The sequence below is a fragment of the Marmota flaviventris genome, chromosome 9 (genome assembly GCF_047511675.1).
Source record: "Marmota flaviventris isolate mMarFla1 chromosome 9, mMarFla1.hap1, whole genome shotgun sequence".
Lineage (NCBI taxonomy): Eukaryota > Metazoa > Chordata > Mammalia > Rodentia > Sciuridae > Marmota > Marmota flaviventris.
In genome coordinates, this window is record NC_092506.1 from 20,379,187 (window position 1) to 20,392,452 (window position 13,266).

Consider the following 13,266-nt stretch of genomic DNA (forward strand, 5'->3'; position numbering starts at 1 on the left):
GAGACATCTAAACTCCAATCTCTTATTTACCCCTGAGTCAGAGTTAGATGCTAAATGGGTTTAAAAACCCAGTCTATTTTTTTTTTTTTACCTTTATTTTATTTATTTATTTATTTGGTGCTGAGAATCAAACCCAGTGCCTCACACATGCTAAGTGAGTGCTCTACTAGTGAGCCACAACCCCAGTCCCCCCAGTCTGTTTATTTTATTATTATCATTTGTGTGTGCATGGTACTAGAGATTGAACCCAGGGGTGCTTAGTATTGAACTATACCCTGAACCTTCTTTTTTTTTTTTTTTAAAGAGAGAGAGAGAATTTTTTTTAATATTTATTTTTTAGTTTTCGGCGGACACAACATCTTTGTTTGTATGTGATGCTGAGGATCGAACCTGAGCCGCATGCATACCAGGTGAGCACGCTACCATTTGAGCCACATCCCCAGCCCCTATCCTGAATCTTCTTTATTTTTTTATTTCAAGACAGGGTTTCTTTAAGCTGATAAGGCTTGTCTTGAACTTGGGATCCTCTGCCTCAGCTTCTCAGGTTACTGGGATTACATGTGTGCACCATGCACCAGGCTCTATGTTTCTTATGACCATATCTATTTGGTCATTCCATTTTGAAATTTCTCATACAGCAAAAAAGATTTAGGGAATAAAGAGGGCGGTAGAACATCTTAAAAGGGAGATTGAAAGGAAAGAGTTACTTGGTTTGAAATAAATTCTGGAGTTAGACCTTAGATATTTTGTATGGAGAATAATGGACGGAATTTCTGAGGAAACAATCCCTTAGCAAGTCATTCTAAAATTACACTGACATAAAAATAACCTGATTGGAATAATGAAAGTGTGAACTAGATTCACACATTGGTGCCTTTGCTGGGACAAAAAGATTTTTCTGAGGATTGTCTTGTTCCCAGTTCCTCAGTCACTCACCATGTGATACTTCTGAATTGTCCTCTTGGATCCTTTCCTACCTGCCTTTGGCAGTGTTAATCTGTGATTTTTGAAGTAAAGAAATGAACAGCTGATGACAGAAGAAATTTGGAAATAAATTGAAGATGACTCATCCTCAAGATTAAAAACAATGATGGATTATTATCTGCTGTTTATTTCCACTCCAAATGTTCTTTCCCATCATTATCCTTCTCTATGTAGAGTGGGTCCATTTGGCAGCAGGTTGTACTTCATATATACAGGGATATCATTGAGGTGGGAGTAAACAATGAAGAGGTAATGGAAACTAGTTCTATTTATTGTACAATAGAGGTGCCCTGTTATATATTTTTTCTTTGTAAAATTTACTTGTAAGCCGGGTGCAGTAGCAGAGGCCTGTAATCCTAAATCCTAGTAACTCAGAAAACCAGGCAGGAGAATAACAAATTTAAGGCCAGCTTGGGCAATTCAGCTCTAAAAAATAAAACACTGTGGATGTGGCTTAGTTGTATAGTATCCCAGAGTTCATTTTCTAATGAACTGCAAAAAGAAAAAGAAAAAATGGGCTAGCCATTTAGCTCAGTGGTAGAACACTTATCTAACATGCAGAAGGACCTGGTTCAATCCCTAGTACTTAAAAAAAAAAAAAAATTGTGACCCCACCCCCCAGCTTGCTTTGAATAAGGCAGTGTTTTGACTCACAGTCTTTCCTTAGTCTCTGGAAATGGGTGTTTTTGCCATAAAGCTTTTGTTCTATTACGCATGTGGAATCTAGGAAAGGGTTACTGCCAACCACATATTATAATCAGCAAGGTGGAGTGTGATCAAAGAAAATGCCCCACATTTTAACCTTACAAAACTAAATGGAAGAAATACTGGGGTTTTTCACAACTCACTAGATGGTGGCATGAAGCCTGAGTGGGAGGGACAGTCTTGGAGAGATTTCAAAAGCAATTTCAAGTCTATTTTCTTGCACACCAAAGACAATCTCTATGCACTGAACTGACTGAACTTGGCTGGCACTTTTTTTTCCCAGGAATCATTTTATTTCCTAATGATTCCACAAGATAACTCATCAAATGTACACCTTTAGCTGGGCGTGGGGGTGCATGCTGTAATCCCAACAGCTTGGGAGGATGAGACAGAGGATGGCAAATGCAAAGCCAACCTCAGCAACTTAGCAAGGATGTTTTTACCATAAAGTTTTTGTTCTATTATGCATATGACATCTAGGAAAGGGTTACTGCCAACCACATATTAAAATCAGCAAGGTGGAGTGTGATCAAGGAAAATGCCCTGCATTTTAACCTTACATAACTATGTGTAAGAAATACTGGGGTTTGGGCTGGGGCTGAGGCTCAGTGGTAGAACACTAGCCTGGCACATGTGAGGTACTGAGTTCGATCCTCAGCACCACATAAAACTAAAAGGTATTATGTCCACCTACAACTAAAAATACACACACACACACACACCCTACAGAGAAATACTGCAGTTTTTCACAGGTTAACTCACTAGATGGTGGCATGAAGCCTAAGCAATTTTACAAGGCCTAGGGTGGAGATGTGGATCAGTGGTTAAGCACCCCTGGATTCAATCCTTGGTACTCCGCGCCCCGACAAATGTCCACTTTTAATATCAGTTCAACCTGGACTTTATTTATTTATTTATTTGGTACTGGGGATTGAACTCAGGGGCACTTGACCACCAAGCCACATCCTCAGCCCTATTTTGTATTTTATTTAGAGACAGGGTTTCATTGAGTTGCTTAGCGCCTGGCTTTTGCTAAGGCTCACTTTGAACTCCTCTTGCCTCAGCCTCCCAAACTTCTGGGATTACAGATGTGCGCTACCATGCCCTGCTCAACCTGGATTTTTATAGGTTAGAAATTTTTTTCAGTCCATAGTTATACTGTCCCTAAAATGATCTAGGGGAGGGATTGGGCTTGTGTTGTTGTTTTTCTTTGTTTGTTGTACTGGGGATTGAAACCAGGATCACTCTACTACTCTACCACTGAGTTATATTCCTAGTCCTTTCTTATTTTTCATTCTGAGACAGGATTTCACTAAGTTGCCCAAGCTGACCTCAAACTTATGATCCTCTTGCTTCAGCCTCCAGAGCCACTGGTTTACAGGTTCCAGGTCCATAGGTGGTTTTATTTTTTTAAGTTTATTTATTTATTTATTATTATTATTATTATTATTATTATTATTATTATTTTATATATTTTTTATTTGTTTATTTTTATGTGGTGCTGGGAACTGTACCCAGGGCCTCATGCATGCGAGGCAAGCGCTCTACCACTGAGCTATGGCCCCAGCCCCAGTTTATTTATCATTTTTTAGAAATACATAACAGCAGAGTGTATTTTGATATACACTCTGGAGTATAACATTCTAATTAGGATCCCTGTCTTGTGTACATGATATGGAGTTTCACTGTGGTGTATACATATATGTACAAAGGAAAATAGGGTTTTTTTTTTATAATTGACAAGGCTTCTCCCCTTGAGTTCCTTTGTGTGGATTTTTATCCTCTTCCTGGCATGGTTTTAGGAAAGTATCCAGGATTTTGCCTATCTTATGCCAGCCTCATTTTTCCATAGAAAACTCTGTCTGGCTAGCATAGGAGTTTTTCAGATTTGTCCTTAAATGTTTCAAGACCACAAGGTTCTACATATATCAAGGGGAACTAACACATGATTGGAGCCTCACTAGTTTACCAATTCTAAACTATAAAAGTGAGGGACCATAGACATATTCTTGGTTTAAATGAACAGAACAAGAGTTGATTTTGAGACTAGCTTCAGCAGTTTAGCAAGACTCTGTCTCAAAATTTGCGGGGGGGGGGGGGGGGGAAATGAGCCAGACATGGTGGTGCATGCCTTGTGATCTCAGTGGCTGGGGAGACTGAGGCAGGAGGACCATAAGTTCCAGGCCAGCTTTGGCAACTTAGTGAGACCCTGTCTCAAAAAAATTAAATTTAGGGGCTGGGGATGTGGCTCAAGTGGTAGCACGCTCGCCTGGCATGCGTGCGGCCCGGGTTCGAGCCTCAGCACCACATACAAACAAAGATGAGTCTGCCGAGAATTAAAAAATAAATATTTAAAAAAAAATTAAATTTGGAAAAGGATTGGGAATCTAGCTTAGTGGAAAGGAACTCTTGGGTTCAATCCCCAGTACCAAATAACAGAGGCTAAACAAGTAATAGACACTTAATAATATGTTTCTATTTGTTTTTGGTGTTGCTTTCCTCTGGGGCAAAGTATTGAGCAAAGGGTCTCATGCATGTTTAGCATGCACTCTACACTGGGCCACATAGTAAGATTTTTATCCCTATCTTACACAAACTGAAAATAACTCAAACACTGGGCTTAGTGTCACTGTCCCTGGCAATGGTATAAATAGGAGGACAAGAAAATAAGACATCAAAAGATCTTACATTGGGCTGGGGTTGAGCACTCGCCTAGCATGCGTGAGGCACTGGGTTTGATCCTCAGCACCACATAAAGTAACATAAAGACATTAAAAATAATAATAATAATAAAAGATCTTACATTGAGCTGGATGTGATTTTGCACACATGTAATCCTAGCAGCTTGGGAGGATGAGACAGGAGGATCATAGGTTCAAAGCCAGCCTCAGCAAAAGCAAGGTGCTAAGCAACTCAGTGAGACCCTGACTCTAAATAAAATACAAAAAAGGAGATGTGGCTTAGTGGTTGAGTGCCCTGAGTTCAATCCCTGGTACCAAAAAAAAAAAAAAAAAAAAAAAAAAATCTTACAATGAGTATGTATGTGTCCTCATGGCTCATTTTGCTCTCTAGGTCACATCAAGATTTTACAAATTGTAGTTATGAGAGATAATGGACTCAGAACTGACTTCATTCATTATAAGAATGGTAGTACAGCTGGGTAGTGATGGGCATACCAGTAATCCCATCTACCATGGAGACTGAGGCAGGGAGATGACAAGTTTGAGACCAGCTTCAGCAACTTAGTGAGACCCTATCTCAAAGTAAAAAATTAAAAGGGGTGGATATTAGCTCAGTGGTAGAGTGCCCTTGGGTTCAACACCCAGTAATGCAAATAATTAAGTAAAAATAAGTTTGTATTCAAAAATTGTAGGAATTAGTACAACCTCTATGGAAATCAGTATGGAAGACTAGGCTTCTCAGTATTTATCCTAAAGAACTGAAGTCATCATACTACAATGATAGAAATTGTTTATAGCAGCACAATTCACAATGGCCACACTAGAGAACCAGACTAGGTGTCCGTCAACAGATGAATGGATAAAGAAAATGCGGTATATACACAATGGAGTCTTATTCAGGCAGAGAGAAAAATGAAATTACATCATTTGCAGGAAAATAGATGGAACTAGAGACCACTATGTTAAGCTAAATATCTAGATAAATCAAACTCAGAAGATTAAGTCCCTATGTTTTCTCTCATATGTAGAAGCTGAGAGGAAAAAGAAAGGAAAGGTGGAAGCAGATCTCATGAAAATCAAAGGGAGATCAGTAGAGAAAAGGAGCCAAGGGATGGGAGGTGTGGAGAGAGGGGGTAGTACTGGGGAGTGGTATTGGTGGAATTATATTGTTATATTGTATATTGTATGCATGTAGGAATATGAAACAACAAATCCCATCACTATGTTCTGTCAGGAGCTGCTCTGGACAGGAGCTATGTACACACTTTTAAGTCCTGAGTAAAGAGGTACAGAACTGGTATTGAACCCATTGCAACGCAACTGGACCTTACCTCCACTGGGATAAGAGAGGTGTGCAGCTCCAGGAGTGGGCGTCACCTGATGGGGTTGGATTACACCCACTTGTTTGTTGTAACCCTACCCTCATTTGAATGGCTTCTCCCCAATAAAAGGATAAAAGGCGTGCTGCTTCTCTTTCTTGCCTGCCTTGCCCCCCTTGTGGGAGCTGTGGCTGAGGAGCAGCGGTCACTGAACCCAAAGAAAAGGTACTTTCTGTGTCTGTGTCTTTATTTAGTTAGCCCAAATTCATTTGTAGTGACCCTAATTGATTTAGTCATGTGTCGCAACAATAATGTACCAATAAAAAAATGTGGGAAAAAAGGTCCAAAATTCTACCTTACCTGAAAGCTGGGGGACCTCGATCCTAACACATAAAATTCACAGTTCTATTTTTCATGACTATGCCCTAAGACTCCCTTAGGATCATCAAATTTGAGTGATGAGATCTCTCAGTAGTAAATAGAAAAGTAGACCTCGGAAATCATAGTAACTGAGCTACCACATTGACGGTACCAACTGAGCTATATCTCCGGCCCCCTTTGTCATTCTAGAGCCTTAAACTGTCCATATATTTCAGGCTGGGGTTGTGGCTTAGAGGTAGAGCATTCACCTAGTATGCATGAGGCACTGGATTTGATCCTCAGTACCACATAAAAATAAAACAAAGATATTGTGTCCACCTATAACTAAAAAAATAAATATAAAAAAATGTCCATGCATTTCTAGCTGTATTGATAAATTCCATCACTACAAACTTATCCTATATAAATAATCACAAAGAAGGAAGCACCTCATTCATTTCTTTCTTTCTTTTTTTTTTTTTGGTACTGGGGATTGAATTCAGGGGCACTCAACCACTGAGCCACATCCCCAGCCCTTTTGTATTTCATTTAGAGACAGGGTCTCACTGAGTTGCTTAGCACCTCACTTTTGCTGAGGCTGGCTTTGAACTGGAGATTCTCCTGTCTCAGCCTCCCAAGCCACTGGGATTATGGGATTACAGGTGTGGCGTGCGCCACTGCACCTGGCTCCGCTCATATTATTCTTAAGCCAGTAGTTTCCTGCCATTCTGGGATCTCTCCTCTTTCCTTCTACTTTTATCATTCCAGCCCCAAGTGCATACATTACCCCCCACATAGCATGAGGAGAATAGGCTACAAAAGAACCCATTTGAATTGCAAAGATAAAATCTATAATTGGGGCTGGGGTTGTGGCTTCGTGCTGGAGTGCTTTCCTGGCATGAGTGGGACACTGGGTTCCATCCTCCCCATCAAACAGAAATGAATGAATGGAATGGAGGTATTGTGTCCATCTACAGCTAAAAATCTTTTTTTTTTTTTGTTAATCTATAATTGGCTTGTTTTTCCCGCTCAAGGCCTACCCCCTCTTCCTGTACCTCTTTAGTAGGATGACTCAAGAACTGTTAGAGTTGTTTCACCCTAGGTTCAAGCCTGGTTTTACCATTATAGAGGTAGTTTCTCAGAATACGGAGCCAAGATAAGGAACAGAGTCTCCTCCTTAATCCTTAATTTAGATAATTTTCCAAGCCAACATCCTTCAATCCTCTTTTCCTCATATAGATTTTACAAATTCATTCCATGTGATTGACAGTAGCAAGTAACATTAAAACCAAGGGCACTCTACCACTGAGTTCATCCCCAGCCCTTTATATTTTTTATTTTGAAACTGGGTCTCACTAAGTTGCCCAGTCAGGTCTCAAACTTGAGATCCTTCTGCCTCAACCTCCTAAATCACTGGAATTACGGGTACACTCCATCACACCTGACTGGCAAGGTACACTTATCTATCTATCTATCTATCTATCTATTCATTCATTCTGGGAATTGATCCTGGACATGCTCTACCACTGAGCTACATCTGCAGCCCAATTTATTTATTTATTAAATTTTAAGGCAAGGTCTCTCTAAGTTGCTTAAAGCCTCACTAAATTGTTGAAGTTGGCTTTGAACTTGTGATCCACCTGCTTCAGTCTACTAAATTGCTGGGATTACAGGTGTGCGCCATCATCTGGCATCAGCGGACCTTTTAACTCTTACTTTTCTAGTATGACGTCAACTCCATGAAAATGAGAGCTAGCTTGGCTTTCTTATTTCCCCTGAAAGGTGTTCATCCCCATCTTAAATCGGGGTGGGGTGGGGGAGGTCCTGTTTTTCATGGGGGTTCCTCAGTGTGTCTGCAGTAGTTTATTGTTACACTGAAGCTTAAATCCACACTTGAAAGAGTTCCCTAAAGGAGACTGAGCCAGGTGTGGTCACATAGGCCTGTAATCCCACAGATTTGGGAGGCTGAAGCAGGAGGTACACAAATTCAAAGCCAACATCAGCAACTTGGCAAGGCCCTAAGCAATGTAGCAAGACCCTGTCCCAAAATAAAAAATAAAAAGTGCTGGAGATGTGGGTAAGTGGTAAAGTGCCCCTGGGTTAAATCTCCAGTAACTTCCCCCTCCAAAATAAGATCTTATCATAAATAATAAGGTTATAACTGCCTCTTTTCAACAGCAGCAATACCTATTACACAGGAAATATTTAGAAGCAACACATAGATTCAACAATGGGGAGCATGGTCAGTATATCCTCTCAATGGAATGTTGTGCAATCACTGAAAACAATTACTACAGCCTTTATTTTTATTTCCTTCTTAAGTCCAGTGCCTCACATGTACCCTACCACTGAGCTACATGCCTAGCCCATTTAAAATTTCATTTTGAGACAGGAACTGGCTAAATTGCCCAGGCTGGCCTCAAATTTACCATCCTCCTGCCTCAGCCTCCTGAGTGGCTGGGATTACAAGCATATGCTGCTATGCCCAGCCTATTAAAGGCTTTCTTTCTTTTCTTTTTTTTTTTTAAACCTTTATTTTATTTATGTGTGGTACTGAGAATCAAACCCAGTACCTCATACATTCTAGGCAAGTACTCTACCTCTGAGCTACAATCCCAGCCCTTGGGGTAATGACTTTTTGTGGTGCTGGGGATTGAACCCAGGGCCCTATGCATGGAAGACAAGCACCCTACCAAATGAGCTATATCCCCAGCCAAGCTATAATGACTTTTGACAAGTGTGCTAAAGCCATACTGTAAGGAAATTACTCTCTCTCTTAAAAATAAATAAATAAATATATTTAGTTGTAGGTGAACACAATACCTTTATTTCATTTTTACGTGGTGCTGAGGATCGAACCCAGTGCATCCTGTGTGCCAGGCAAGCATTCTACCACTGAGCCACAACCTCAGCCCCTTTTTAAAACCTTTAATAGGGAAATTATATGATGCAAAACATACAGTTGTATCTCTGCTTGAATTAAGCTTTTAAAAATTTGGTGTAGAAACCAGGTGGGTGCGGTGGCAAATACCTCTCCCAGTGATGGGGGTGGGTAAACCAAGGAGGATTGTAAACTCAAGGCCAGCCAATTCAGTGAGACCCTCCCTGTCTCAAAAAAAAAAAAAAAAAAAAAAAAAATAGGATTGGGATATAACTAAGTGGTAAAAGTGCCCATGGGTTCAATCCCAAGTACCAAATTTGGTACTACAACTCCAGTTCTTTATATTATTTTGAGAGAGGGTCTTGCTAAATTGTTAAAGCTGGTCTCGAGTTTGCAACTCCTCCTCTGGAGTGTTTGGGATTACAGGCACCACCATGCTGAGCAAAATTTTGTGTTTTGGAAGCATGTTTTCAAGATCTTTCTTTTCTTTAGATTTTTTAAAATGTTGCTATAATGTTTATTTTAAAAACTTTTAAAACTATGACAGAAAATAAAAGCTTGAGTGGATGCTAATCCATAATGGGGGGAGGACATAGGAAAAATGGAGAAGCTTTGGGCAAAGGAGCGATGGGGGCAGGAAAGATGATGGAATGAGATGTACATCATTACCCTAGGTACATGTATGACTGCACATACGGTGTGACACTACATCGTGTACAACCAGAGAAATGAAAAGTTGTGTTGCAATTGTGTACAATGAATCAAAATGCATTCTGCTGTCATATATACTTAATTAAAATACATTAATTAATAAAAAAAGGAAAAGCTTGGTTTATTGTCCACATGAATGGCATATTGTGGATTTTTAAATTTTTTTAATATTTATTTTTTAGTTATCGGCGGACGCAACATCTTTGTTTGTATGTGGTGCCAAGGATCAAACCCGGGCCACACACTTGCCAGGCGAGCGCGCTACCGCTTGAGCCACATCCCCAGCCCTTTTTTTTTAAACTGGGCACTTAACTACTGAGCCACAACTCTAGTCCTTTTCTTCTTCTTCTTTTTTTTTTTTTTTTTTTTGAATAGGATCTCATTAAATTGCTCAGGGCCTCGTTGAGAGCCTGAGGTTGGCTTTGAACTTGTGATCCTTTTGCCTCAGTCTCCTTAGTCACTGGGATTACAGGTGTGTGCCACTATGTCCATCTATGGATGGTTGATCTTATAACATGGGTTGTTTTTTAAACATTTTCACTGACTTAAAGGAAGTTTATATATTTACTTATTTTTGTGGTGCATGGGATAGAACCCAGGCCTTGTGCATGCGAGGTAAGTAACTTGCTACAGAGCTACCTCCCCAGCCTTAGAAGGAGATTTTTAAAAAGTCACAGTAAATTCTGAATGAGGTTAATATTTTAAGAAGCACTCTTTGACTTAGAATATAAATTATTAAAAGGCTTGAATTAAAAAAAACTAAAGGCTTGGATTATCTTTTTTTCCTTCTTTTTACCCTACTTCTGTGAGTCTCCTCCCTAGTTAGGAGGAGGTAGGTTTAGATGCTTATTGCTAATACTTGGTAACCCATACAATACTTGTGTTTTATTGGATTTTATCTGGAATGGGCATACAATTCATAATTGTGCTGAGCATATTCATTTGTTCCACTGGCCTAGCTTGCATCACTAGCACCCCCCACCCAAAAAGGAAAAAAAAAAAAAAGACAGGAAAAATGAAAAGCCAGTGTAGTGAAGAAAATGCGAATCAGGTTTTGAACTTGTGATCATCATCTAAGAAACACACAGTTTTAGGCCTTTGGAAGAAAATATGCACACCGTGTACCCTTTTCCCCCTGCCTTAAGGTCAGAATACATAACCCTGGGTTTTCCCATGTTCTCTTGGCTTTGCTTGTAAGAGCTAAATTGGAACTTTAATAGCGACTGTTGACTTTGTTCCTCAGTCTTATATTTCATTCACCTCACTGTTAGGAAACTTACGTTAAAAGAGGTGAAGTGGTTTTCTCAGTTGGGACAAGTAGCGAAGTCCATAAGGTAGTCGCTGAACTAGACAACAATGTTATTGTGCTATGAGTTGATCTTAAGGCACGCTCACACAAAACTCCATTCTCAAAACAACTTAAATAGCAGGCAGCCACTAGGAAATGGCAGAAGCGCCGACTACGCTAAAGTTTATGATCTGGGTTTGTTTACTTATGCCTTGGACAGGAGCCGGACCTTGAGCAAGGGTTGCGAAGCTTTTCGACACTCTACTATAGCTCCTTGAACGATTGCTCGGGTCTCTTCCTTTGATGTCTGGGGTGTTCGTGCATTCGGTGATCTTTTGCGCCGTCTTCTTGCTTGATGTCTCCTGAGCAGCGGCGGCGGCGGTGGCGCCAGGTCGAGGGCTGAGTTACCCTCGAGGCCCTGGGCTCGGGCCGCTTTCTCCCGCCGGTCGGTAGAGCGGACCCCTTGCTTCCTTCCTGCCTCTTCAGCCCTTCTTTCTGTGGCTCAGTCCGCCCGCTGGGCTGCAAGCCGAGCCCTCGCCCGTCTTGCAGGTAGGCCCGGGAGGAGCCTGGGAGGCCTGGCCCGGCATCCTTCCGCCGCGGGGTTGAGAAGACCTTGGCGCTGGCGGGTGGGCGAGCCGGACGGCCTCCGAGACACTACCTGAGGAGAGGCTGCCAGGCTGTGTTCGGGGGCGCGACCGGAGGGCTGTTCAGACTTGAGGGAGAAGGCGGAAGGAGGGAGAGGTGTTGGGGCTGCCCGGCAGGGGATGTTGGGTCTAGGGCGGGTGTCGGCACTCGTAGAGTGTTGGGGAAAAATAGCTTTCCAGGAACCGGTAGAGCTGTGTGTGTTTTGACCCGCCTCCTTCTCTCCCACCTAAAGCTCCGGGTGTCATGACTCAATTGCACTGGGGACCCCCACTGAGTCTAGCCTTTGAAGGGACCTTGGAGTAGGTTAGCGGCTGGTGAAACTAGGCCTTCGGGCTCTTCTGAACCTAATGTCAAGTTATTCCCCGTCTGCTTTTTTTTTTTTTTTTTTTTTTTTTTTGCGCAGGGAAACTGAGGCTGAGGTCTGAGACCTGATTTTTTTTTTTTCCCCTGTATCCCCGACGGGTCATTAAATGCTCAGTAAGTCACTTTTTGTCATTTACCCGTTTTCTTTTTTTCATCTTCCCATTTTAACAGTCACTTTTGGCTCATAGTGATTTGTCTGCCTGTGACCACTTTTTACTAGGAATATAGATTCTGTCACTGGAGGCTTCCGAAGTTAAGGGGACTGTGTGATCTTTTGGCTGGTTTTGTGTTTTCAACGTCTGTATCATTTTAGCGGGAGTAGCAATGATAAGTTTCTTTCTGTTTCTTGATAAATAATTTTGTTTGCCCCCTCCAGTTTGCCAACTGGTTATTACTGATTTCTTCTCTTTAACCTGTTGTCCGGAAAAATTTCAGCTATGGTTAGTGTCCTACAGAGGATGCTTAAGACTTAGAGTTCAGACATTTCGTAGGCAACTTGTCTTGTTGGGGTCTGCTTTCTAGGAAGTATCCAAAAGAATCCCAAAGGGTTTCTTTCGGAACAGTTTTGTCACATTTGATCAGTGGTTTAGTTTCCTGTGTATACCTGAGTTGAAAAGACCGTGTATAAAAATAATTTCAATATTGAGATACGTGGGCTGGGGATGTGGCTCAAGCGGTAGCGCGCTCACCTGGCATGCGTGCGGCCTGGGTTCGATCCTCAGCACCACATACAAACAAAGATGTTGTGTCCGCCGATAACTAAAAAATAAATATTAAAATTCTCTCTCTCTCTCTCTCTAATAAAAGAGAAAAAAAATTAAAAAAAAATATTGAGATACGTAAGTTGAAGTTTAACGTGCTGTGAATACCATTATTCCCCTTTTCCCCCAACTTGGAAACTTTAGGGACTAAGTGTTCTTATTTAATTTTCACTGGACTTAGTACCACGATCCTAATCTGTATTACTTATTTATTGAAAAAAAAAATCAGCCTAGAGGTCCTACGTTGGATAAGTTTCCATAATATTTAGCATCTGGTGGAGAATGACTTTAAGATTAGAGTATGGAATAAATTCCTAGTTTTTGGATAGAAACTATATAGGTCTGTGTTTCTTTGAAGTTCTAGGATTCTCTTCTGAGTTTTGGAAAGACTACTGTTTCTCTAACTTTGTTTGTTTGTGTGTGTGGTTTTTTTTTTTTTTTTTTTTTTAAATAAGATCTATTATGTTTTGTGTTCCAGGCCTCATGTCTCACATATGCTAGGCAAGGACTCTACCACTGAGCTACTATACCCCTAGCCCTGGGATCAGTGGGATTTTATTTATTTATT

At 40.9% G+C, this 13,266-nt stretch overlaps 1 protein-coding gene across 9 annotated transcripts in view; it reads left to right on the top strand.

The window, feature by feature from the left end:
- The first annotated feature begins 11,285 nt into the window (after window positions 1-11,285).
- Ambra1 (autophagy and beclin 1 regulator 1) overlaps window positions 11,286-13,266 on the top strand; it is a 185,021-nt gene continuing 183,040 nt past the window's right edge. For 8 of the 9 annotated variants that reach the window (XM_027936403.2, XM_027936406.3, XM_027936404.2 and 5 more), the window contains exon 1: window positions 11,286-11,478. The gene's annotated coding sequence lies outside the window, so the exon portion shown is untranslated. Of the gene's footprint in view, window positions 11,479-11,971; window positions 12,052-13,266 lie in introns of those variants that run through there. The other variant, XM_071616250.1, reaches the window with a different exon arrangement.